The sequence below is a fragment of the Canis aureus genome, chromosome 1 (genome assembly GCF_053574225.1).
Source record: "Canis aureus isolate CA01 chromosome 1, VMU_Caureus_v.1.0, whole genome shotgun sequence".
NCBI lineage: Eukaryota > Metazoa > Chordata > Mammalia > Carnivora > Canidae > Canis > Canis aureus.
Window position 1 is genome coordinate 101,569,168 of NC_135611.1, and position 27,516 is coordinate 101,596,683.

Here is a 27,516-nt window from a genome sequence, read left to right on the forward strand (position 1 = left end):
ATATAAAAAGAAGAGACAAAGAACAACATGACCAAATCTCAAAATCATTATGCAAAATACCTGAAAAAAAAAGACCACACATTAAATGATTCTATTTATTTGACATTCTAAAAGAATAAGTCAGTGGTTCCTAAGTCTGGGGCTTGGGAGAGGAATTTGATGCCACAAAGGAACATTTTGGAGGGATGCAAATATTTCACATCTTTTTTTTTTTTTTAAGATTTTACTTATTTATTTATTCATGAGAGACACACACACAGGCAGAGACACAGGCAGAGGGAGAAGCAGGCTCCATGCAGGGAGCCTGATGTGGGACTCGATCCTGGGTCTCCAAGATCAGGCCCTGGGCTGAAGGTGGCGCTAAACCGCTGAGCCACCCGGGCATCCCACAACTAACTTACTTACTTACTTACTTACTTACTTACTTACTTACTTACTTACTTATTTATTTATTTATTTATTTATTTATTTATTTATTTATTTGAGAGAGGAAGAGTATGAACAGAGGTGTGGGGCAGAGGGAGAGAGAGAGAAGCAGACTCCCCATGGAGCAGGGAGTCTGACCCCAGGACCCTGGGATCATAATCTGGGCTGAAGGTAGATGCTTCACCAACTGAATCACCCAGGTACCCCAAATACTTCACAGTTTGATGGTGATTGTGGCCACAAAATTGTGTACATATATTTCAAAATTAATAGACATTATTTTTTAAAAATATTTTTATTTCTTTATTCATGAGACACACAGAGGCAGAGACATAGGCAAAGGGAGAAGCAGGCTCCCTGTGGTGAGCCTGATGTGGGGCTTGATCCCTGGACCCTGGGATCATGACCTGAGCTGAGGCTGAGCCAGCCACCCAGGTACCCAGGTGCCCCCAAATAAAGACATATTCTTAAAAGTGAGATTACTAAATGGAAATTATTCAATACATTTTTTGCTTCAATACATTTTTTAAATAAATAAGGAATATTTAATTAAAGTTTAAGATAATTTGATGCAATTTAGATAATTCCCTAGACTTGTCCAAAAGAACAAGGAAGGAATGTAAAGAAAATATGCAAGAAAGCAATACAAATTTTGAATATTTTAAACTAGGTGAAAACTTTGAAAGACTTAAGAGAATATCTGGCATATCAGTCATTTTATAGGCTGAAAGTATTAATATCACAAGGCAAAAGCTGTAGAGAGCCACAGCGGGCAGGTAGTACACAACTCATGAGGAAATGTACACTGGGGTTGCTGTGATTTTGGAAGAGTAACACATCAAACTTCATGAAGTTCCGTTAATCAGTGAGGAGCAGTGGAGTTCCAGAAATGGTGACAACAAAGTCAGAAAATACTGTTCCTCTGAGTAACTGAATTCTCCATATATTTAGTTTATTTTATGAACATCTAGGATTTCATCTGTGTAGAGAAGTGCTGCTTAAAGAGATGCAATGAAACGCTGGGACACCTGCACCCCAATGTTTATAGCAGCAATGTCCACAATAGCCAAACCATGGAAGGAGCCTCGGTGTCCATCGAAAGATGAATGGATAAAGAAGATGTGGTTTATGTATACAATGGAATATTACTCAGCCATTAGAAACGACAAATACCCACCATTTGCTTCAATGTGGATGGAACTGGAGGGTATTATGCTGAGTGAAGTAAGTCAATCGGAAAAGGACAAACATTATATGTTCTCATTCATTTGGGGAATATAAATAATAGTGGAAGGGAGAAAAAATGTGTGGGAAATATCAGAAAGGGAGACAGAACATAAAGACTCCTAACACTGGGAAACGAACTAGGGGTGGTGGAAGGGGAGGAGGGCGGGGGGTGGGGGTGAATGGGTGACGGGCACTGAGGGGGGCACTTGACGGGATGAGAACTGGGTGTTATTCTGTATGTTGGTAAACTGAACACAATAAAAAATAAATTTATTATTAAAAAAAAGAAAATGGATCAGAAAACATGATGATAAAGGCAGGTATGTTTAAGCTGTAAGTATAAAAATTAGAACCCAGAGGGAAGGCTAAAATGATGATGAAAAATATGAATATACTTGGAAATGAAGGGTAGGCACAGGTTTATGGGGTGGTGGAGGTGGGGATCCAGTTTTCTTCAGAAATCCCCCATAACCTGAATCAGCTCAGAAAAGGGCTTATGAATACTCTTGATTTAGGGCCACGTATGGCAAGTTCCACAACATGGGGCCAAAGGGGGAGCTTTCAAAGGAACATGAAGTAATATCTACAAGTGAGAGTGGGAAAAAGAGAACTAGCGGCAGCTGGGGATGGAAAGAAAATGTGAAAACAGAACTTCTTCAGATACTTTATAGCAGAAAATTGTGAGATAAATCCTGGGGCCTGGGGCATTTATCTGAGAAATGAACTTAGGATGCACAGAAATGACAACAGGCAGGTGGGGAAGTTTGAGATGGGCAAGTCTGGCTCCATCTTGCTGGGGATCCTCCAATAAGACTTGTGGGAAAGTGGATATACAGAGTGTAGGATATCAACAGCGCTGGCTAGAGAAACTCCTTTGCAAGACCTCAATCCATTTGTGTCTATACTATGATGGCATCTTCAGTGTAATGGCCAACTAGTGCTGGCAGATCAAATAGTCAATACACTCTGTTCTAATAGTGCCTGCAGAGGCCCTGTTGGCAGGGAAGTTAATACCATATCCAGAAATAGTATCAATCCCAATAAGGATGGATCATTTCCCCCTCCAGAAGGGAACAGATCTGATATAAACAAACTGCCACTGGGACGCCTGGGTGGCTCAGCAGTTGGGCATCTGCCTTTGGCTTGGGGCATGATCCTGGGGTCCAAGGATCGAGTCCCACATTGGGCTCCCTGCATGGGGCCTGCTTCTCCCTCTGCCTGTGTCTCTGCCTCTCTGTCTCTCATGAATAAAATCTTAAAACAAAACAATCTGCTACCCAGTGGCAGTTTGGTCTCCTTTAAAATAATGTACTGGATCATGATCTTAGTGTTGGTCTTCGCAACTGGCCTGTTAGACTTTCAGTAAGTGAAGTGGCTACTTCAACTGGGGAGAGAGGGATGCCATGCTGTGGGGCTCACCTAAAACCTCCATTTCTGCCACCGTAGCTAATATTATCTATAGCTCTCGAGTGCAAAAAGACAGGGAAGGCTGAAGACTGAGCCTGGCTAACCTCAACTACTCTGCTCCCCTTCCCTTCTCCTCCATGATGGGTACCTGTAGGCACTGATGGGTGACACACATAGCCATTCACTTTGCACTTCCTCTACTAACCACATGCTCCTGTTCCACACAAACTTATCACTGATCTGCCAATTTTGATTCTTTAGTGCTTCTGAACAACTGGACAAGTTATTTGCCACAAAAGTACACATATATCCTTACATCAGGCCACCTCTCCTAAAACAAAAACGATGCCCAATTGTACTGGTCCAAGATCTGGCCACAGAGAGGATTTCTCCACACTAGTGTCCTTCAGGGCCACTCTAGGGGAGATGTGATGCATCAGCAGTTCATTTGCAGCCTACCCCACAAACAGCAAGGTGCTCATCTATAACCAAGACCTGGGTTCTTCCGATTCAACCAGCCAACCAAAGGGACAAGAGTCTGATTCCACTTTCGATGTTTGATTGTTGCCCACTTTCAATATCACCTCCCCCTTTTGCCCCTTGTTTGGGGAACCTCATAAAAAAGTCCACATGCTCCTTCCCTTTGTACAGGTAGGAGAGCTAAATGCCCACCCTCACGTGGTACTAACGCAGGAGGATATCCAAGGCAGAATTCTGCTTTCACTTCAGGAGAGTGTCACAAAGGATCAGGGGAGGAGCTAATCTTCCAACCACATCCAGAAGCAATGAAAGTAGTTAGGTAGTTGGCACTCCACTCCCTGGCCCCTCTGTGATAGAAACTACTCAATCTAAACAGATATAAAACAGACTGGGGAAAAAAAAAAAACTTTAAAAAGAACAGTCATTGGGACCCAGGGGACAATTAAAGATCTAACATTCATGTTACTGAAGTCTCAGAACAGAAAGAGAAAGAAGGTCGATCTAAAAATAATACTGGAAGAAATAAAGGTTGAAAATTTCTCCAAACTGACTAAAGGCGTACACCTGCAGTTTCAAGAACCTAAACAAACTCCAAACAGGATAAACAAAAAAATTCTAAATCAGGCCACAGAATAATAACATTTCTAGAAACTAAAGACAAACATATATATTTTTTTAAAGATTTTATTTATTTATTCATGAGAGACAGAGAGAGAGGCAGAGACACAGGCAAAGGGAGAAGCAGGCTCCATGTAGGGAGCCCGATGCAGGACTCGATCGTGGGTGTGCAGGATCAGGCCCTGAGCTGAAGGCGGCACCAAACTGCCAAGCCACCTGGGCTGCCCCAAACATATATTTTAAAAGCAGATGGAGGGAAATAACATCTTATCTGTAGGGGAACAATGGTTTGAATGGCAGATTTCTCACTTGAAATCACAAGGCCTAAAGGAAGTGACATAGCCCTTTTCAAGTATTAAGAGAGAACTGCCAACCATGAACCCTATATTGCATCAAAATTTCCTTCAAGGATGAGGAAATAAAGCCATTCTCCTATGAAAACAAAGAACATTGTCACAAGGAGACCTACCCTGAAAGGATGGCTACAGGAAGTTCTCCAACAGAAAGGAAACGATAGCAAAAAGGCTTGAAATTTCAATGGAAAAGGTTAAGAAACAGAGGTAAATTTTTTTTTTTCAGCATTAAGGTAAACTTTAAAGATCAGATTTATTTGGAGAAAACAAAAACCCCACAACCCAAAGGATGGGATTTTATATCTCAAGACATCTCCCAGGTATTAAGTCTACAGATTACAAATCATTTTCATAGAAGATATTTTGTACAAATTTTATACGTATTAGGGAGCGGGACAGGGCCCCTGCTTCTGTGGCAACAGGGGGACAGGTGGGGAGTGGGAAAGAAAAACTTTTTTTTTTTTAATACAACCATTTGGAAATAGACCTGAAGAGGGCAAAATCTACCTTTTCAAGGGTTCAAAAACCAAAAAAAAAAAAAAAAAACAAAACAAAAAAAACAAACAAACAAAAAAAAAAACAACCAACCAAATCCTTTCAGCCTTGGGTATCTCTCTAAAAGCCACTTCCTAAAAAAAATAAAATAAAATAAAATAAAATAAAATAAAATAAAAGCCACTTCCTGGCTACCGGCCAATCTAAGCCAATTATTTAAAGTCCCTCCACTTGGTAAGTCTTTTCTGTCCATGGGGTAAAAGATTCCTTAGCTCTGCTGCAGACTCCCACCCCGCTCGCCACACAGCAGGACCAATGGCAGGGGGGCTTGCCAACAAGAGGGTGGGTTCACCCCTCAGGACGCTGGCTCCTGGGCGGACAGTACAAAGGTGCACATAAAAGCAGGCACGTGAAGCTACTGTGTTGCAGCAGAAACCAGGCCCTGGTTAGGTTCTCCCCATTATCATTTGTTCTCTCAAGGGAAGCTTAAAAACCCCCTCCAAACCCTCACAGTCCCCCAAGCCACACACTGGTGTGGGACTTGAGTGGAGAGAAACCTTGTCAGAACAAAACCAAAAAGCCCCCATCAAGGTGGTAAGAACGGCTCACAATCTGCCCTCACTCACCACCTAAGACCATTAATTCTAGAGTTCTCTCCGGTGTGAAAGAATGGAGGGAAGGCGCGAGAGCCAAAAGACACGAAGAAGCCCTGACCAGCTGGAGAAGAGCGGCGACTCCGAACTCGCCTCTGCTCCTGGGGCACACAGAGAACGCCTGGATCAGGGGATTTCAACAGAAGCTGCTTCTGGTGGGGAGTGATGGCAAAGAGCACAAGGATCGGAAGCCCGGGAGGAAAGTCTACGTTTTTTAAAGCTTCAAGATTTCAACAGAATACGCGTATGTGTGAACTTTCTGAAGGACAGTGTCTGAGAGACGGCAAAACCGGGATGTACAGAAGACTTGGGGACTCCCACGACCCCGAAGCGCTTCCTGCCCCCGGGGTCACTGGAGGTCACGGCATTCCCCCCATCACTGGTGCAAGATACTTCTCACTTCCCCAGTGCCTCTTTTTAAACAGAGGTAAATTGACTACCCTTCTTCTCATAAGCTTTTAAAAATGTCGGACAATTGAAACAAAAACCACATCATTCGATATGGTCCTCAACATATGAAGGGTAAACACCCAAGCCAATTGTATTAAAAGAATAGTGAGTGTGTAAAGGAACCTAATAGAAGTAAGGTTTCTACACTGCACTTAAATTGCTAAAATACTATTGACAGGAGATTGTGATAATTGCACGTGCATATTTTAATACCTACAACAGCAACTTAAAAAGAAAAAGGAAAAAAATATACCCCCAACCCTATACGTGAATCAAAACTGAATTATAAAAAATGTCCAAAGACTGAAAAGAAGGCAAGGAAACCCCCTTTCCTCACTCCCACAAAAAACAAAACAGAAAAACAAGAACAAGAAACAGTGAAAAAATTAAAAATCAAAGAAGAAAAATAACATTATCTATTCCTAACATATCAATAACTACTTCAAATATAAATGGTCTAATATATCAATTAAAAGACACACTGTCAGAGTGTGAGGGGAAAAAAGCAGGACCCCTCTATATACTACCCACAAATAATTTACCTCAAATATAACAATACACATAGGTTAAAATGAGAGATGGACAAAGATAAACCATTTAGTAATAAAGAATCCAGCAGTGGCTATATAAATATTAAATAAAGTATATTTCAGAGCCATGAAAATTAACAGGCACAAAGAGGAATATTAGTTACATAATGATAAAAGTCAATGCACTAAAAAGATATAGCAATCATAAATGCATATGCACCAAACAAGAAAACATTCAAACACACAAAGCACAAAAGGTAATAGAACAGAAAGAAATAGACAATTACACAATTCTAGTTGAGGATTTTGACAGTCCTTGTTCAGTGATTGATAGAAACACTAGGCACAAAATCAGTAAGGATACAGAAAATCTGTACACTACCAGCAGAATCTCACATTTATCGAACACTCCACTCAACAACAGAATATAAATCTTTTTCAAGCACCCGTGGAACATTCTATAAGGATGTTGTTTATGGTTCATTTGTTTGCAGATCATAAAACAAGCCTCAACATATGTAAACATTTTGAAATCACACAGAGCATGTACTAAGAACACAAATGAAACTGAAAATAACAGAAAAATAAAAAATATTCCAAAACACTTAGAAGGTGCACACTTCTAAATAACCCATGGATCAGAGAGGGAGTCTCAAATGGAATCAAGAATTTTTTTTAACTGAATGAAAGTGAATTCAAAACAAATGAAAGTTTGCAGGATGGAACTTCAACAGTGCTGAGAGAGAAATTCATAGAACCAAATGCTTCTTACACTAGAAAAGAAAAACTCAAGTTAATAATCTAATCTACATCTCAAGAAACTACAGAGTGCTAAATAAAACTAGAGAGAGAAGAAATTGAGAATAGAAATAAAGGAAATCAATGACATAAAAAGCTAGTTCTTTGAAACAGTCAACAAAATTGATAAAAATCTAAGATTAATAAAAAATAAAAAGCATTTCCAATATAAAGAATAAAACAGGAGATATAAGCACAGATATTCCTATCATGAAAAGAATAATAAAGGCATACTTCAAAGACTTTCACAATTTAATTAGAAGCTTAGATGAAATGGAACAACTTCTCTAGAAGGGCATTCTATCAATATAAAGTAGATACTCTTAATAGTCCTATACCAATTAGGCTGATTCAATATATGATTAAAAATATCCCAAAGAGGAATCTCCAGGCCCAGATGATTTCACTGGAGAATTCTATCAAATATTTAAATAAGAAATAACACCAGTTCTACAAAATCTAATCCAGGAAAAAAAGAAGAAGGAAGAAGGGAGAAAAGGAAGAAGAAGAGGAAGAAGAGGAAGAGGAAGAAGAAGAAGAAGAAGGCGGCGGAGGAGGAGAAAGAAGAAGAGGAGGAGTAGGAGGAGGAGAAAGGGGATCCCTGGGTGGCGCAGCGGTTTGGCGCCTGCCTTTGGCCCAGGGCGCGATCCTGGAGACCCGGGATCGAGTCCCACATCGGGCTCCCGGTGCATGGAGCCTGCTTCTCCCTCTGCCTGTGTCTCTGCCTCTCTCTCTCTCTCTCTCTGTGACTATCATAAATAAATAAAAATTAAAAAAAAAAAAAAGGAGGAGGAGAAAGAGGAAGAAGAAAAGAAAGGAAGAAAGAAAAGAGGAACACTTTCTAGTTCATTCTGGGAAGCAAGAAGTGGTCAGACATCAATACCAATACAAAGAAATTAAACTATACACCAATATGCTCATGATTTTAGGCCCAAAATTCTTCAACTAGATATCATAAATAGACTATTGATATATTAATAATATTCCATGACCTGGTACAGTTTATTGCAGGAAGGCAAGGCCAGTTCAACATTCAAATCTAGCCAAAGGAATCCATCATATTAACAGGCTACAGAAGAAAAATCACATCAACCAAAATAGAAAAAGCATTTGGCAAAATTCAACATCCATTCAAAATGAAAGCTCCTAGCAAATTAAGAGGGTAACTTTCCACTAGATAAAGAATATCTATATAAAGGGAGAGACAAACCAAAAAACAGACTAACTATAAATAAGAAATAGATGGTTATCAGAAGGGAGGTGATGGGGGGAGCGGGAATGGGTGAATTAGGTGAAGGAGATTAAGAGTACACTAATCTTGATGAACAAAGAGTAATATACGGAACTGCTGACTCACTATATTGTATACCTGAAACTAATATAATGCAGCATGTTAACTATACTGGAGTTAATTTTTTTTTTTAATTTATGATAGCCACACAGAGAGAGATGAGAGGCAGAGACAAAGGCAGAGGGAGAAGCAGGCTCCATGCACCGGGAGCCCGACATGGGACTCGATCCCGGGTCTCCAGGATCGCACCCTGGGCCAAAGGCAGGCGCTAAACCGCTGCGCCACCCAGGGATCCCTGGAGTTAAGTTTTTTAAAAAAGTAAAACAAAATAACCCACAGTTATCATTGTATTTAATGGTCAACAAGGAATGCTTTCTCCTTGACGTTATTAACAAAGCAAGTATGTCCTCTTTTGCCACTTGTATTCAACATTGCACTGCAAGTTCTAGCTTGTACAATAAATACAGGGAAAGGGAATGAAAGAGATACAGATTAGGAAGAAGGCTAAAGGTATTTGCTGATAACATTATTGTTTAAGAAGAAAATCTTCAGGAATCCACAAAAAAGTCTGCTAGAATAAGTGATTTCAGCAAGGTTGAAGAAAATAAGGGCAACGTAGCAAACTAATCATATTTCTCTGTTAACAGTAGTGATCATGTGCAAACTGACATTAAAAACTCAATATGAGGGATGCCTGGGTGGCTCAGCGGTTGAGCACCTGCCTTTGGCTCAGGGCATGATCCTAGAGTACTGGGATCGAGTCCCGAGTCCCACATTGGGCTCCCTGCATGGAGCCTGCTTCTCCCTCTGCTTATGTCTCTGCCTCTTTCTCTCTGTCTCATGAATAAATAAATAAAATTGTAAAAAAAAAAAAAAAAAACAAACAAAACATCCTCAATGTGATGTATAACGACTCTAAAAAAAAGTGCCTAGAAAAAAACTAACAAAATATGATCCAGATCTACAAGTGGAAAATTATAAGATACTGACACAATAAAAAAGGATCTAAATAAATGAAGAGACATACCATGTTCATGGACTGAAAGAATCAACATAATAAAGATGCCCAATTATCACCAAAATGATCCATAGACTAATGTATGTTCATTAAAATACCAGCAAGAGGGGGACCCCTGGGTAGCTCAGCGGTTTGGCGCCTGCCTTGGGCCCAGGGTGTGATCCTGGAGTTCTGGGATCAAGTCCCATGTCAGGCTCCCTGTATGGAGCCTGCTTCTCCCTCTGCCTGTGTCTCTGCCTCTCTCTCTCTCTCTCTGGGTTTCTCATGAATAAATAATTTTTTAAAAAAAAAAGACTTCTTACACATGACATGAAAAGGAATAAGAGACTGTTTCACAATAATGCCATGAATCAATGTAACAAAAGTGGCTTGGCCTACAATGGCAATACAAAAGTACACATGTGGTGATTTAAAAGGCCCTGAGGAGGGTTCAAAGTGAATGCATGATTATTTTAACATCTTTCTTCACAGCATATTTCTTAATGTGAGGTAATACTATCATGTGTAGCTCAAAAAAATACCAAGGAAGGAATTCCAAAAGACCCTGATAAAGGGTACTAGTCAGTTGTTGTACTAGGACTAAGGCCATGGTAACAACTGTGAAACTCACAGATACCTGCAATGTGCACATGCCCATTTCATCGTTAAATTTCTAGTCAATTTCCTCATTAGTGAATCTTCATGCAATCTTTCGCAAGATTAAAAATGAGATTCCTTCTCTGTGCTTTTTCTGAGTTTATCTTTTTTTTTTTTTTTAGCTTAATTTAGCTATGTGCTTTATTTCATTTTGGCTCTCATTCAACCCCTAGAAGACAACTGACATGGACTTGGGAGAAGCCTCTCTAAGGAGGATTAGAGAAGCTTAGGAATTGCAATCAGAAGGAAGAATTCATATTCATCTGGGAAGTTCACACAGCTACACTGCCATCCTCATTACACAGAAAAAACAAGTAGATTAAGAGCAAGTATATAAGTGGTAGGTAGTTAAATACACATGAAAAAATATTTTATTTTAAAAAATCAGGTTTAAGAGTGTGGTACATGGGCCCATTGTATCTCCTGAAATATAACAGTATTTCATAAGTGAAGCCTTCATATTTCTTGTTAAGACTCATGCTACTCAAGGGTAGAGATGATGCCACAGAACAAAGACTTTCAATAAATGTTTTCAGACACATCCTAAATGTTCAACTGTCCTGGCAATGGACAGCAGTGAAAATATATGTAATATAAAGTGGACAAAGCTCTCTCATCTCTGAAACAACACTCTCTCCCGTCAAATAAGATAAGGAACAACAAACTGCTATAGGCTTGTCACAGAAGTCTGAAAAAAAACCATGCTTACATTTCTTTCTCTTTTATGCTTCTCCTCCTCTGTTTAAATATCCCTGAGATAGTTTTTCAGTGTACACTGAGGAGAAAGATGTGGCTGATGGTTATGCGAAGTGCATAAGAATGACTGGATCACACTCCTGGATAAATTTTCAGATGTAGAATAAGGCTCTAGACTGGGGTAGATTTCCAGTATGACTCCTTAGATGACAAATGATATCTTGCAACAGAAGGATTTTTTGTACGGAAGGAAATCGAGGAATTTCTCTTTGATATGAACGATCAGATTCTGAGTAAGAAGTTTCCTCAGTAGTTACATTCAAGAATCTTTCCCCAATAGAAGCTATCAGGGAGTGACTAAGGACTGCCCATTTGTGAAGGGTCTTCCTACTTCCGTTGCGCTAACAGAGTTTCTCCCGGTATGAATCCTCTAATGCTGAGGGAGGGAGGAGCTGCAACTGAAGGCTTTTCCACACGCACTGCACTCATAGGGCTTCTCTCCAGTGTGGATAATGGAGTGTCAGCTGAGGCTTGTGCGCCAGCAGAAGGATTTCCCACACTCCATGCATTCGTAGGGCTTCTTTCCACTGTGAATCTGCTGGTGCCTTGAGTGGCGACTGAAGGCCTCCCCACACTCCATGCACTCATAGGGCTTCTCTCCAGCATAAATGCTGATGTCGAATGAGGTCTTTCCTCATGCTAAAGGCTTTCCCACACTCTTTGCACTCAAAAGGTTTTTCTCCAATGTGAGCCCTTTTATGCAAGATGAAAGTGTAGCAGTAGGTAAAGGCCTTTCCACACTCATTGCACACACAAGGCTTCTCCCCAGTGTGGATAATGGCATGTCGAATGAGGTTTGCTCTCTGGCAAAAGGCTTTGCCACACTCCATGCGTTCATAGGGCTTCTCACCACTATGGATCCACTGGTGTCTTGTGAGGTATGACTGGCGATTGAAGGCCTTACAACACTCCATGCACTCATAGAGCTTCTCCTCAGTGTGGATGCTAAAGTGCCAGATGAGATCTGATCAATTGCTAAAAGTTTCCCACACTCTTTGCATTCACAGGGTTTTTCTCCAGTGTGGGCCCTTTTATGCAAGATGAAAGTAGAGCAGTGGGTAAAGGCCTTTCCATACTCACTGCATATATAGGGCTTCTCCCCAGTGTGACTCCACTGGTGATGCCTGAGGTGTGACTGGCAGTAGAAGGCCTTCCCACATTCAAGGCACTTGAATGGCTTCTCTCCTGTGTGGATGCTGTAGTGCTGAATGAGGTCCATGCTGTCGCAAAAGGCGTTCCCATATTCATTACATTCAAGGGGCCTCACTCCATTGTGAACCTGCTGGTGCCAGGTGAGGTGTGACCTACAGTTGAAGGCCTTCCCACACTACATGCACTCAAAAGGGCTTCTCTCCCGTATGGATGATGTAGTGTCGAAGGAAACCTGTCGTATCACAGAAGGCTTTCCTACATTCTTTGCACACAAAGGGTTTTCTCCAGTGTGGCTTCTGTTATGCAAGACTAAATTGGAGCAGTGGGTGAAGGCCTTTCTACATTCACTGCACTTATAAGGCTTCTCTCCAGTGTGAATCCGTTGGTGTTGTGTAAGGCGTGACATGCAGTTGAAGGCCTTTCCACACTCCTTGTACTCGTAGGGCCTCTCCCCCGTGTGAATGATGTGGTGCTGGAGAATGTGTGTGCTCTTGCTGAAAGTTTTTCCACATTCAGTGCATTCATAGGGCCTTACTCCAGTGGGCATCTGCTTATGTTGAACTAGAAAGCAATTCTTCGTAGACACTTTCCCAAATTCCTTACACTTATAGGGACATTTCCATTCATGAATGAAGAGATCTTTCAGTCATCCTTGCGGTCACATTTGTGCAGAACGTGTTCTGGGGGGATCAGATCCTGCACAGTCCTTGAGTGTAGACCATCATCTGTCCCTAAACCATCATGTTCAGGCTTCATGTTCCCAGGGAGCTTCTCCGTTTGGGGGTCTATTCCTGGTTTCAACTGGCCTTCCAGCACTTCTGATAGCCTATCCTGATTCTTGCCTTGCCTCAGCTATCCCCCAGAGTTTGCTGAGTCAGTTGATCCTGTGGGGAGACTTCCTCAGACAAGGCAAGGTGAGAATGAGAAAACTCTGTGGTCTGGGGTTTTGTACCATAACCTGAAAGGAACACAAGGTACAGCAGGGCTTATTACAGATGGCAACATAGAAAAGTAAAATTTCCATTTCAGTAGAAATAAGAAGATGAAAACAGTGGCTCCATGCCTGCCATGTTTTAAAATCTCTGAAATCCAGTTTGAAATTTCTTTTTGGATCTTGAATTCTTGAAACCTTTGAGGGGAAACCAGAGTGAGAGGAGAGGTGAGGGACATACTGGCAACTAGGGACAAATACACAGGGTAATGACACTGCATGTGTTGGGTTTGCTCAAAGCAAGAACATCTCCAGATGCTATAAGAGGCCAGTGAAGGGGCACCTGATACAGCCTGCACAGCAGCCAGGAAGAAATCAAGGAGGGTTCCCAGAGAGGGAGTACAAGAAGTTGCTGTAAAGATAAAACAAGAAAGCCATTTCAGCCTTAGTTAACAGAATGAACAAAGGCAGAGTCTTCCAAGACTCAAGGAACCTACAATGCAAGAGGATGGGACTGGTAAGAGTGTGGCCCCGACTTGGGATTGGTGTTCTCACAAGAAACACAAAAGCATTTGGGTCTTCTCAGTGCCACCTAAGGATGGAAGAAGAGACTCATATCTGCACACCAGGAATAGCTCCCCAACCAGACACCAGATCTGCAAGCACCTGAGTCTTAAACTGTCTTCAGAACTCTTGGCATTCTTGTTATAGCAGTCCAGACTGACTAGACAGTTGGTATAACTAAAGGTCTCATTCTTGAGTTCAGTGATGTTAAGTGTATTATTTTCAAAAAGAAATGAATGAGTAAATAACTTAGTAAATACATCAATTAACTAAGGTCATTTGTGAATCACTGATGACAATCTGTCATAAACCAAGGTTTATGATCAAAATTTGTACCTGAGGTCCACTAAACAAAAGTTAGAGGTCACAGCAAAATTATGGTTAAGATCATGGTGTCTAACCACCAAAACCCTAGGCCCACGCTCCACAAGAACTCAAGATTAGCCCTGTGGCACCTGTCAAGGCACTCAAATTCCATAAGCCCTCGTTTTGTCTTCTAAAAAGGAAAGCTAAAAATAGAGCCTGGCCTGTAGGACTCTGTGAGGATGAAATGAAATCCTGCATTTACCATGTTAACTATGTGAACCACATTCAGTATGATGCCAGACACTGAGGTTATTTATGGGTTAATCCCATAATGGGGTTAAATAATACACACCTGGGACCTAATTAGGAAGCATATAAATTGACAGTGTCAGAATATGTGGATTAATCTTGAAGAGTATTGAAGAGTAAAAAGAAGAGTCCATGAGATGCCTGATGAGCCAACATTAGAGCCAATCAGAATAAGAAGACAAAGAAGGTCCCGGGAGATTAGGGGCAGAGACTCCAAGAGGACCAGATGCTTATGACACAATCTGAAAAGTCTGCTGCATTATGAATTCACACAGCATGGAGGTGAAGAGTATTAGCTGGAGCCAGAACACTTGGCACAAACTCTGCCTGTACCAAGTGAGCTGATACTCAACAAATTACTTAGCTCTTCCCAACTCAATTTCTTCATCTGAAAAACTGAGAGACTCTCAGTTTCTGCCTCACAGACTGTCCTGGAGGTTAAATAAGAAAGTGCCTGTGAAGTGGTCACATAGTGCCAGCCACTGGAGGACCATTCAGTAAACTTCAGGCCATCACGCATTATCACTGCTGTATTTGAAAATGAGGACCAAAGCAGTGACTATATGGAAAACTTTCAGGGCTGTGGTATGGAGGAATCCCCTCACAGGGCCTCAAAGCACAAAGAGAACGATGTTACCACTTTCACATGTGAAACTGGGAAAACTGCTTGGCAGTTTCCAACAAAGCCAACCTGTCCTGGAAACACACAAAATCCACTCCTGGGCTGCCCGGGTGGCTCAGCAGTTTAGCGCCACCTTCAGCCCAGGGCATGATCCGAGAGACCCGGGATCAAGTCCCACCCACATCAGGCTTCCACATGGAGCCTGCTCCTCCCTCTGCCTGTGTCTTTGCCTCTCTCTCTCTCTCTCTTTCTCTCATGAATAAATAAAATCTTTTTTAAAAAATTCAAAAAGAAAGAATCCACTCCTAACAGAAATCAGTGGTTATCTGCACCAAAACACGTAACAAGAATATTCTCAGCAGCATTAAGTTGAAAACCACAAGAATGCCTGCCTAGAAGGGAAGGGATAAATAAACAGCAGTTTTCAACACAATGAGGTATTACACTAGATTGAGAGTGAACAAACTCCAACTACATGCAACCACATGAAAAGACTCTCACAGACATAACAATGGTCAAAAGGAGACAGAAATACAGATGAAACAAATCGATAGTCAAAGCAAATTCATGCTGATGGTCTCAATAGGGATTACCTAGCAGAAGGGGCTACTGAAGGCACAAGACCTTGACGAGGTGCTGGAAATATTGTACAGCGGTCCCCTTTATCTGTGGGGGATATGTTCCAAGACCCCCAGTGGATCCCTGAAAGTGCAAGTAGTACCAACCCTATATATAAAATGTTTTTTTCCTATATATACACTCCTATAGTAAAGTTTAATTTATATATGTGGCACATAAAAGATTAACAAAAGTAACTAATAATAAAATAATTATAACAAATACTGTAATAAAAGTTACGCAAATGTGGTCTCTCAAAATATTTTATTATATGGCACTCATCCTTCTTGTGATGCTGTGAGATGATAAAATGCCTACATGATGAAATGAAGTGAAGTGAATGACACAGGCCTGTGACATAGCATGAGGCTACTGGTGACCTTCTAATGATACATCAGAAGGACGATCATCTGCTTCTGGACTGTAGTTGACGTTGGGTAACTGAAATCACAGAAAGCAAAACCACAAATAAGGGGGCACTATGGCATATATTAAATATTAACATAGGTGGTGGTTATATTGGTTTACACATATACAAAGATTCATAAAGCTGACCTCTTAAGATTTTTGCACAATAGAGAATATGAGTTACAGCTCATTCAAAAAGTGCAAGAAAATGGGGATCCCTGGGTAGTTCAGCGGTTTCGTGCCTGCCTTTGGCCCAGGGCGCGATCCTGGAGTCCTAGGATCGGGTCCTGCGTCGGGCTCCCGGCATGGAGCCTGCTTCTCTCTCTGCCTGTGTCTTTACCTCTGTCTCTCTCTCTCTCTAGGTCTATCATAAATAAATAAAAATAAATCTTTTTTTAAAAAGTGCAAGAAAAGAATAGTAAATGGGAGAATGGAACACGAGTGTAGAAATCTCTTGCAAGAATGAGACAACTTTTCCAAGATTGGTTATACAGGGAAAGCAGTGTTGATACCAGTGTGAAGACACTGGAGAGCCATAAGCCTTTTTTTTTTTTTTTTTTTTTTGCCATAAGCCTTTTTAATTTACTTCCCCCTAATGTGATGTAACCAGGCATATTTTTATGTTGAGCAGAGAATGGATAAAGTAACAGAAGAGGCAGAAAAGAAGAAGCCAGTTTGCCCTGAAAAGGTGTGATCTGGGCTTTAGTGCAGGAGTTTGCCATGGTTGGGGGGCAAGGCTTCCTCTGGTGGGGTGGTGAGAAGGGAAGCCACACATGAGAGATTCAGATCAATGTGTAATGGTTGACAATCAAGCAACACAAGAGTGCAGACTATTTTCTTTTTTTTTTTTTTTTAAAGATCTATTTATTAATGAGAGACACAAGGAGAGAGAGAGAGGCAGAGACACAGGCAGAGGGAGAAGCAGGCTCCATGTAGCGAGCCCGATGTGGGACTCGATCCCAGGACCCCAGGATCACATCCTGAGCCAAAGGCAGATGCTCAACCACTGAGCAACCCAGACATCCCAAGTGCAGACTATTTTTGACAGGAAAATGTGCTTAGACATCAGTGGCTGGGGGGTGTGGTGAAGTTCTGGAGCAAGCTCTCAAATCAGGAGCCAGTGAAGGAGTCAGTGTGGGAGACAGGACAGATCAGAGGCACACAGGAGATGTGGGGAGACCAGCTACCACCTAGGCAAAAGTTGAAAACGTAGAGTCATGAGTGTAGGGGTGGGCCTCAGGTAGTAGAGGCAGTGGTGGAGATGTTCATGTGATATGGACAGGATGTCTGAATGCAGGAGTTGGTAGAGATGGAGGTGTTGAGGAATTATCTGAAGTTGCATCCAGCCCTTCTAACATGCATGGAGGTAGGAGGAGCAGGCAAAATCATGAGCTCCTTCTTAGGCATGTTGAGAGTGAAATGTCTTATCCACATTCACAGATATGAGCCTGGGGACAAGGGTAAAGATTTGGAACAGACTCTGAGGGGCTGAACAGACACATGCTTGGGATGAGAGCCCAACGGACCACCACAGGGGAGAGAGTATGACTCTGCAGTGGCACCAGTTACCATGCCTGACATCCCCAGTGCCTCAGCAGCCCAGATTAGGGGAATAGAAGGCAAAATGTTACCTTGAAATTTAAGCAAACAAGGGGGGCACGAAGACATGGAGCAAGGGAGTGCTTCTGAGGGCCTGACATCTGGAGAATGGGTGTATGGAGAAGGTGAGAAAGGGTGGGATGCAGAATATAGTTTGTTTCCTTGTAGTTCAGAAGGAAATGTGAGATACTGTCATTATTCATTAGGACTAATAGTATTATGTGAATAACGCTAGCAGCTTACTTTTGCTGAGCCATTCACTCACTATGGGCCAGGGCCAGTGTGAACCAGTTTCATGAACAATCTGGTACATCCTCAAAAAACTCAATGACTCATTTAGAGACAGAGTATAGCAGACTACACTCACAGAACCATTTGTTCCTTTCCTTGGACACATAGCTCAGCCTCATTTCCCAGCCCCAGATGTCTTGTTAGTGGAATGTGAGGAGAAATAGTGTGTATACAAGTGGGTATGACATCCTCCTTTCTTCTCTCATTTCCCCTGTGCTAGCTAGAAGATGCCAGGACAATGTGCAAGTCTTACGCTGATGATGGGAGGTACCTGGTTCCCCAATAACTATGTAGTACACAGCTCCAAACTGACCTACATGGTCCCTGGGTAAGAAAAGTACTTTTCATATGCTGAGCCACCAAGATTCTGGAATATGCCTGTTAGAGCAGCTAGATTTACATTGTCTGAATTTATATATAAAGGCACAGTGAGATCATGCACCTTCCACAGGCCACAAGGCTGCTGTGTGTCACAGCTAGTTTTTAAGCCCAACCAGCTGGAGCTGAGAACCTGAACTCATTATCTAATAGGTCCTACATGCCCACAGGAGCACTGGAGACTGGGGAGCACAAAAAGACTGGTGGTTAAAAGGCTCAATGGATCCTAAGCCTCTAGAGAGGCCACAATAATACAACTTCCACAAATTCCAGAGGCAGTAATCACTGTGCTATCTGCAAGCTGCCACAACCCCGATCTGGCCAACTGTTGGCACCTACCTGGGCAGGAGTTAGGGGAGAGGCCTCACTTTAATGTCCATAAATCTGGGCTGTGCTCCAATGGGTAGATCAGCTTTGGTTTGGGCAAAGGACAGCCTGTTAATGGAGAAAGAGAAAGGACAAGAAATTCTGGTGAGAAGAAACCTCTCAATCTAGATTGGAACTTTAGGATTTGGAGAAGGCCTCACAGAGAAGCTGCTCCCATCCATGCAAAGTGATGTGACTTGGAAACCAGCACATAAAACACCATAGTTGGGCCCCCAAAACTGTAGACATTAGTGTTGGCTCCATAGATAACCACCAATTCCCTTTGATCTACATCCTGTAGAATCCGAACATTATTCGGACCTAACTCCTAAAGGTGCTTTCTAATAAATCCAATCAGGGGCTTGATATTCCACACATCAGCCATATCTGGTTCGCTTGGTTGCCACCACAGACTAATTTACACAAAATCTCTGGGGTGAAGTCTGGGCATCAGGAGATTTTAAATACTCCATAGGTGATGGCACCCCACCTGGTTTTCATCATTTCACAAATGGAATCCCTGATCATTGATAGTCTGAGGTAGGCAGAGTGGCTGGGTACTCTGAGTAAAGAGAAGGGTTTATTCCAGGCAGAAAGGCTGGAAGACAAAAAAAGGAATAAGGACAACAAATAGAAAACAGTGACAAACATGGTAAATACTAATCCCAGAAAATCAACATCACTTGGAACATCAATGTTCTTCTAAATGCTTCAATTATAAGACAGAGACCAAAATCTAGTTCTGTAAAAAAAAAAAAAAAAAAAAAAAAAAAAAATCAATAAAATCTATAAGCTTCTAGCCAGGCTAAGAAATGATGTCAGAATGAATCAAATAACAAGAACCAGGGGTGCCTAGGTGGTGTAGTCAGTTAAGTGTTCAACTCTTGGTTTTGGCTCAGGTTGTGATCTCAGGGTTTCAGTCTGCTTGAAATTCTCTCTCTCTCTGCCCTTCCCACTGTTTTCTTTCTAAAATAAATGAATACATCTTTAAAAACACACACACACAATAAACCCAACTAGAGATTGTCTATAAGAAATCCACTGTAAATATAAAGACATGTACATGTTGAAAGTAAATGAATGGAGAAAAATACACTAATATGTTAATAAAACATGCTACTATTAATCAAAAGAAAGGAAGTATACCTATACAATTTCAGACAGAGCAGACTTCAAAGGAAGGAAAGTTACCACAGATAAAGAAGGCATTATATAATGATAAAGAGGTTAATTTGCAAAAAAGACATAAAAATCCTTAATCTGTATATGTCTGGCAACGTATCTCAAACTATGTGACACAAAAACAGAGAAAATGACAAGGAGAAATAGATGACTAAACTATCAAAGCTGGAGACCACACTATCCCTCTTTTGAAATGGACAGATCCAGACAGAAAGTTAGTAATGATGTAGCTGAACTCAAAAATACCATCCATTAACTGGATATAACTGACATCTACAGTTTACTTCAAAAACAGAATACACATTCTTCTCAAACTCACAGGGAACATTCACCATGATAGATCATATTCTGGGTCATAAAAACACACTTTAACAAATTTTAAAAAGAATAGAAATCATAAAATATCTGTTCCCCAACCATAAAGTAATTAACTGGAAATTAATAACAGAAAAATAACTGAAAAATCTCCAAATAGGTAAAGATTAAACTTACACTTTTAAATAACACATGAGTCTAAGAAGCAATCTCAAGAAAGTAAAAAATATTTTGAATTAAATGAAAACAAAAATATAGGGTGCCTGGCTAGCTCAATTGGAAGAGCATGTGACTCTTGATCTTGAGATCATGAGTTTGAGCCCCACATTGGGTGTAGAAATTCTAAAAAAAGAAATAAATAAACTTTAAACAAACTAAAAAGCCAAAAATACAACTTAACAAAATTTGTGGGATGGAGCAAAACAGTGCTTAGCAGGAAATTTATAACACAGAATGCATATTTTTTAAAGGAAAGATCTATAGTTAAATAAATTTCTACCTTAGGCAACTAAGAAAAAGAGTAAATTAAATGCCAAATAAACACAACAAAAGAAATAAGAATTAGAGCAGAAATCAGTGAAATTGAAAACAGAAAATAGAGAAAAATCAACAAAACCAAAATCTAGTTCTGTAAAAAAGAAAAAAGAAATCAATAAAATCAATAAGCTTCTAGCCAGGTTAAGAAAAAAATAAGAAATGACACAAATTACTAGTATCAGAAATAGAACAGAGGACATCACTACAGATCCCATAGACATTAAAAGGAAATTAAAGGAATACTATTAACAATTTTATCCTCACAAATTTGATAACTGAGATGAAGGAACCAATTACTTGAAAGACACAATTTGCTAAAACACACACAAGAAGAAACAGAGAATCCGAATAGGCCTATATCTATTAAGGAAATTGAATCAATAGTTAACCTTCCAAAAAATAGGGACGCCTGGGTGGCTCAGTGGTTGGGCACCTGCCTTTGGCTCAGGTCGTGTTCCTGGGATCCAAGATCAAGTCCCGCATTGAGCTCCCTGCTTGGGGAGCCTACTTCTACTTCTCCCTCTGCCTGTGCCTCTGCCTCTCTCTCTCTGTCTGTGTCTCTCGTGAATAAATTGATAAATCTTAAAAACAAAACAAAACAAAAACCCTTCCAAAACATAAAGCACCAGGCCCAGTTGGGTTCACTGGTGACATCTACCAAACACTGAAGGAAGAAATTATACCAAGTCTCTACATTTTCTCCCAGAGATAGAAGCAGAGGGGATATTTACTAACTCAATCTATAAGGCTAGCATTACCTTAATATCAGAACTAAACACATAACAGAAAAGTATACACAGTATCTCTCATGAACATAGACATAAAAAGAATCCCCCACAAAATATTAACAAATCAAACCCATCAATGTATAAGACTATATACCACAACCAAGTGGGATTTACCCCAGATATACAAACCTGGATAAAAATTTAACAATCAATTAATATAATCCATCATATCAACAGGCTAAAGAAAACCACACAATTATATTGATAGATGCAGAAAAGCATTGATAAAACCCAACATCCATTCATTTAAAAAGAGAGAGAGAGAGAGAGAGAGAGAGAGGGAGAGAGAGAGAGAGAGAGAGAGAAATCTTGGCAAAATAGGAATAGAGGCAAATGTCTTCAACTTGATAAAGAGTATCTACAAAAATACCTATAGCTAACATCCTACTTTAAGGTGAAAAACTTGGAGTTTTCCCACTAAGATCAGGAAAAAGGCAGGATGTTCTCTCTAACCATATTTCAACATTAAGCTGAAAGCACCAATTAATACAACAAGAAAAAGGTATACAGATTGAGAAGGAAGAAACAAAATTCTTCATTTGTAGATGACATGATCATCTACATGGAAAATCCAACAGAATAAAAAGAAAAAAGACCTCTAAAACTAATAAGCAATTATAGCAAGATTGTAGGATACAAGGTTAATGTACAAAATGCCTTCACATATACCAGCACTTAACAAATAGAAGTTAAAATTGGAGATCCCTGGTTGGCTCAGTGGTTTAGTGCCTGCCTTCCACCCAGGGCGTGATCCTGGAGACCCAGGATCAAGTCCCACATCAGGCTCCCCACAGGGAGCCTGCTTCTCCCTCTGCCTGTGTCTCTGCCTCTCTCTCTATCTGTGTCTCTCATGAATAAATAAATAAAATCTTTAAAAAAAAAAAAGAAGTTAAAATTAAAAACATATTACCATTTACATTACTCCCCAAATGAAATACTTAGGTATAAATCTAAAAAAATATATACAAGATCTACATGAGGAAAGCTACAAAACTCTGATAAACAAAATCAAAGAACAAAATAAATGGAGCAATATTTCATGTAGATGGATAGAAAGGCTCAATATTATTGAGATGTCAGTTCTTCCCAATTTGATCTGTAGATTCAATGCAATCCCAGTCAAAATCCCAGCAAGTCATTTTGTAGATATCAACAAACTGATTCTCAAGTTTATATGGAGAAACAAAAGACCCTGATCTCCTAAACACTACAGCAAGAAGAAAACAGCAAACACTCCTATGTGGGGCCAGCAACCTGAGTCCAAGGAGGCTGAAACAGTGAGAGGGGGATGTGAGCAGGAGGATTCAATCTTCAGGAAACGGAGGTCAGGGGGAGAAGCAGACTTGGTGACACCATTTTATGAACCACTAAGAAGAAAAAACTGGGAATCGCACTTAGAAATTTGGTCAAATAGAGACATGTGCACAAATAGAAAACACCATCTATTCTGGCCAACATTTCACAAAAGAAAGGACTTGTACCACCAAAAACTGCAGAGGAGAGCTTTTCACAATGAAGATGTGTCTTTTAAATTGAACAGATTAAGCTATATGAGGGACTCACATAGTGACCCCATTTTCCTCATTTGCCAAGGATGGCATGTTGGGAGTAATGAATGAGTGAAGAGGAACAGTATCAGCATACAGAAAGAAGTAAAGACAAGGAACATGGGGCCTTTACACAGCAAGGACTGGGCAGCCACTTCCTGCTGCAAAATAGCAGTGGTAGAAAAACTCATTGTGAAAAGACAGACACAAGCAAACCCACAGAGAGAAGCCAGGACGAAAGCCCCAGTAGCCAGGGCATAACTGTGCTTTTATAAGTTGCTGTATCAGTCCCCCAGGGACCCAGCTGGAATTCCTGCCTTCAGGTTCTGTGAGATACCTCCATCTTCTCCCAGCACATCCTTCTCCTTTGGTTGTGACCAAAAGCAAACTATGTTTCTTGCCTAACCCTCCTTAAGACACAAGAGAGTAGGCAGGAAAAGAGGAGTCTAGAAAATGACTGAAGTGGGGAGGAGGACAGGATGGCTACAGCAGCCTTCATAAGTAGCCAGGCCTGAAGCCAGAGAGTGGAGTGGAGGAGGTTACAGATTTCCCATATGGCAGAGTTAGGGAAGCCTTACCCAGAGACACCAGGAGCCTGGAGGTCTCCAGCATCACCTCCTCATACAGGGTCCTCTGGGCCAGATCCAGCTGCCCCCACTCCTCCTGGGTAAAAGTCACGGCCACATAATCAAAGGTCACAGGCATCTGAAAAGTCAGAGGCGGTGTGTTGGTCTTGGGGCTACTGATAGGAATCAGAGTCCATCTCTCTTGATGGCAAGGGAGCAGAGTAACCAAGTACCCTGTGAGGGCTGAGCTATGCGCTGGACTCAAAGAGGCAGAGATGCTGTTTTGCCTGGAATACAGCAGCATAAAAGACAGAGCCTCCTGGGCAGCCCGGGTGGCTCAGCGGTTTAGCGCTGCCTTCAGCCCAGGGCCTGATTCTGGAGACCCGGGATCAAGTCCCACGTCAGGCTCCCTGCATGGAGCCTGCTTCTCCCTCTGCCTGTGTCTCTGCCTCTCTCTGTCTCTCATAAATAAATAAAATCTTAAAAAAAAGAGAGACAGAGCCTCCTATGTGGGAGCCAATGGAGAATACCATGAGGTCAGGACCTTCCTATGTGGACTGTGAGGCATAGAACAGTAAGGGCTTTAAGATGCCACAGGAATGGGAAAAAGTAACAAAGATAATGAAAACAGCAACAATAATAATTACAGCAACAGCAGCTGAGACTCACTGATTATCCTGGGTGATGATGAAGTGGTGGTACCTGCTTGGGAAGTGGCAGGGCCTGGATGGGGTCCCAAAGCCTTCTGTTCCTCAGAGACTGTGTGGGAGAATCCACAATGAGCCATTGCTTTTTCCTACATCTTCCCCTCACTCCCTTTAGTAACTCTGAGGCAACTCAAACTGGCCCACCTGAGTCTCAACAGCAGGTATCCTTGAGGAAAGAATACTTCAGGCCCAGAGGATAGAAGCTGCTGAGGACAACGCAGGCTGTGGCAATAACAGCCTTTGATTTGTCACAGTGTCTGTCCTTGCTGAGAATATGATGGAACATTCAGCAAATGACCACAAAGTCTGGCCCTCCCAGGGTACGTCTCAGCAGATGGGGATACAGGGGCCACGGAAACCACACAGGTCCTCAGGAGACTCCTTCAACAACCAATGTACCTTTTATTGTCCATATACTTCCACTTGCTAAAATGCCACATCCCCACCTCATGTCTAAGGCCACTTACCGTAAGGAAGCCTGCTTGGCTTACTAAGATTACTTCAGGTGTGCCTCCAGGCTTCCCTATCTGCTTTTTGTAGAGAAAGGAGTAAAAATACAGGCTATGAATGTCGACACACTGGTTGTTTCCACTACTTCAGAGCTGCAGTAATTTTGGGCAGGTAACGAAAGCTCTCCAAGCCTCAAGTTGTTCTTGTGCAAAACAGTGATAATAACACAACTCAGAGGAGTTGAGGATTAAATGAGGTGAGATGTTATGCTTGCCTGTCAGTCCACCACAAAAACTAGTTAACACCAGCTATCACATTCCTTTTTGTTACTGTTTTCTCTTTATTCCGACAATGTCCTAGACAAGCTCAATCACCATGCTTAATTCTACCAGGTTCCCTGCACAAAAATACCAGATGATGGGCAAGTAGGAAAGGGGTCATTTTGGACTGAACTGCTAGGAAAGTTCTCTCCGAATGAGTGATATCAGAGCACAGGGCAGAAGGATCAGAGTCCCTGCAAAGTCACAAGGGCAGTAGCCCAGGCAAAGGCCAGTGCCAAGGACCAAGGCTGTGGTCAGGCTGATGCATCTGGGAAGAAGACAAGGCCAGAGGAGGTCGGCAGGAGAACCGGGCTGATACCTGCAGGTCAGGGCAGGGGCTGGATCTGTAGGTGTGGGAGCCCTTGGCAGGAGGCACCTTCCATCCTTCGTGCAGTGACTGGACACTGCCAAAGACCCGCCACAGCTGTAGGACTGGGATGAAGTGACAAGCCCACGCCACTTGCTGGAAACAAACGATAGGAAGAAGAAGAAATCGGACGGCAGTTCCGGCCTCCAACCTGCCCAGGAGGCACACCCCGGCAGCACAGGCACCCACAGCAGAGGCAGCAGCGCCCAGAGCAAAGTCCACTCAACGGTGCCGGCTCCATCCACACTGCCGCCATCACGGGACCCCGTGCCCGGGGCAGGACCCGCAGGGGCGGCGGCCGAGGGGCCTGCCGGACGCTGCCGACCGCCACCCTTTCTACCCATAGCAGAGTGACCCCGGCGGACTGTCACACTCCGAGCCTCAGTTTCCCCGTGCAAATGCACCCGCAGACCATGGCCTCGCGTCAGGGCTGAAGAGACAGCGACCTGCGCTTCCGCGGGCACTCACGGGACATCCGTTACGGAAGTTGAGGGATGGGTCTCAGGCTTGCAAAAACACAGAAGTTGGACCTACAGTCCTCACCAAGGTACCTTCTCTGCTCCGGCCTCGGACAAAACACCCGCCACCGCCCAAAGACCCCGAAACCGGGGAGGACCCGCCCAACACTGGTAAAAGACAGACGCGTCACAGGGACCGGAAGTCCCGCCCCGCAGGCGCAGGCCGCCAGAAATGCCCCTATCCTGGGCGGTAATTGGCCCGGACACGCGGAGCACAGCCTTCTGGGTAATGTAATTTTCTCCCTTTGAACAACCGACGGTGGGGAACGTTCCAGAAGAGTGCGCGAGACCCAGGGAAACGCCTCGGAGCCGCCTCAGACCGTCTTCACAGTGGGATCAAGGGGCAGGGGCGAGACCGTCCCTAATATGCCCGGAAAAGTCGAGGCTCAGGAGGCGGGTCAGGGCACGTGCCAGGTCCCATAACCAGGCCCTGGCTCGACTCATAACTTCCCCGTGCACCTCACCTCCTAGCAATCCTGGAGTGAGGACGGATGCTCGAGCTGCAAAGTGACTGCCAGGACCAGGACGCCGGAAGCCCCTGCACCGCGGTGCATGCACATCGCCCAACCCCTCTGGGGCCTTCTTAAACTTAGCACCAGCGGCCACGTGCTACGGGGCCTCAACGCGAGGAGGGAGCACCCCGGGGCTGGAGGATCCATGTGCGAGCCCGGAGGTGGGGAGGCCACGCACGAGCAAGGCTAGGAAAGTCAGGACTCCCTTGTGCAGCAGGGTAGATGTGTCTGACGTAGGCACTTGACGTAGGCACTTGACGTAAGCGTTGGCAGAGGGGTCGTGCGTGGATATGGAGACTGGGGAGCTGTTGCCGTGCATTGCAAGTTCAGGTCTCCACCAGAGAGATTAGATGGAGGAAGGAATGGGCAGGGTGAACCCTGAACCAACCTGGCATTAAGTAGTTGTCAAGAAACCAACAAAGTCATGTTAGGAACCCCAACAATCCTTCAAGAATGTATTACAAAATTTCTTAGAAGTCATCATCAGTTACTTCTTTGCTGCTCCCCCCCTCCCCCCTTTCAGGCCAAGGTGAGAAAATAAAGTACAGCTTCCAATGACTTGAGATACATACAGTTGTAAAAAGTGGAAACAGGGTGTGCATTTAACCCAGCTCTCCTGTCACAATTGTTAAACACATCACAAAAGAGTACACCTCCGCTTTTTCTCCCCGTGTGTTTGTGTGTTTATTTATTCATGAGAGACATACAGAGAGAGGCAGAGACATAGAGGAACAGGCTCCCTGCAGGGAGCCTAATATAGGACTCCATCCTGGGATCACGACCTGAGCCAAAGGCAGATGCTCAACCACCCAGGTGCCCCTCTCCCCATGTGTATAAAATGGGAATCACAACATGCATATTTCTTATAAGAACTTGTATTTATTCAATTAAAAAAAAGAATAGTGCTCTCATGTAAATGAATAGAGGGAGGTAAGAGAACTCTTCCTAAAGAATTCCAAGTAATACATAGATACTCTTATTTCAGGTGCTGGAATTTGATTCCCTTGAATTGGCCAGATCTAGTG

At 42.5% G+C, this 27,516-nt stretch overlaps 1 pseudogene across 1 annotated transcript; it reads right to left on the reverse strand.

The window, feature by feature from the left end:
* Nucleotides 1–10,770: 10,770 nt before the first annotated feature.
* LOC144322628 (uncharacterized) lies at nucleotides 10,771–26,214 on the reverse strand (annotated as a pseudogene). Its single transcript, XR_013388285.1, has 6 exons — nucleotides 26,013–26,214; nucleotides 25,414–25,557; nucleotides 24,287–24,376; nucleotides 23,630–23,756; nucleotides 18,656–18,751; nucleotides 10,771–13,248 (listed from the first exon to the last, which is right to left on the reverse strand). The product of XR_013388285.1 is annotated as an uncharacterized LOC144322628 (transcript).
* Between the last annotated feature and the right edge of the window lie 1,302 nt (nucleotides 26,215–27,516).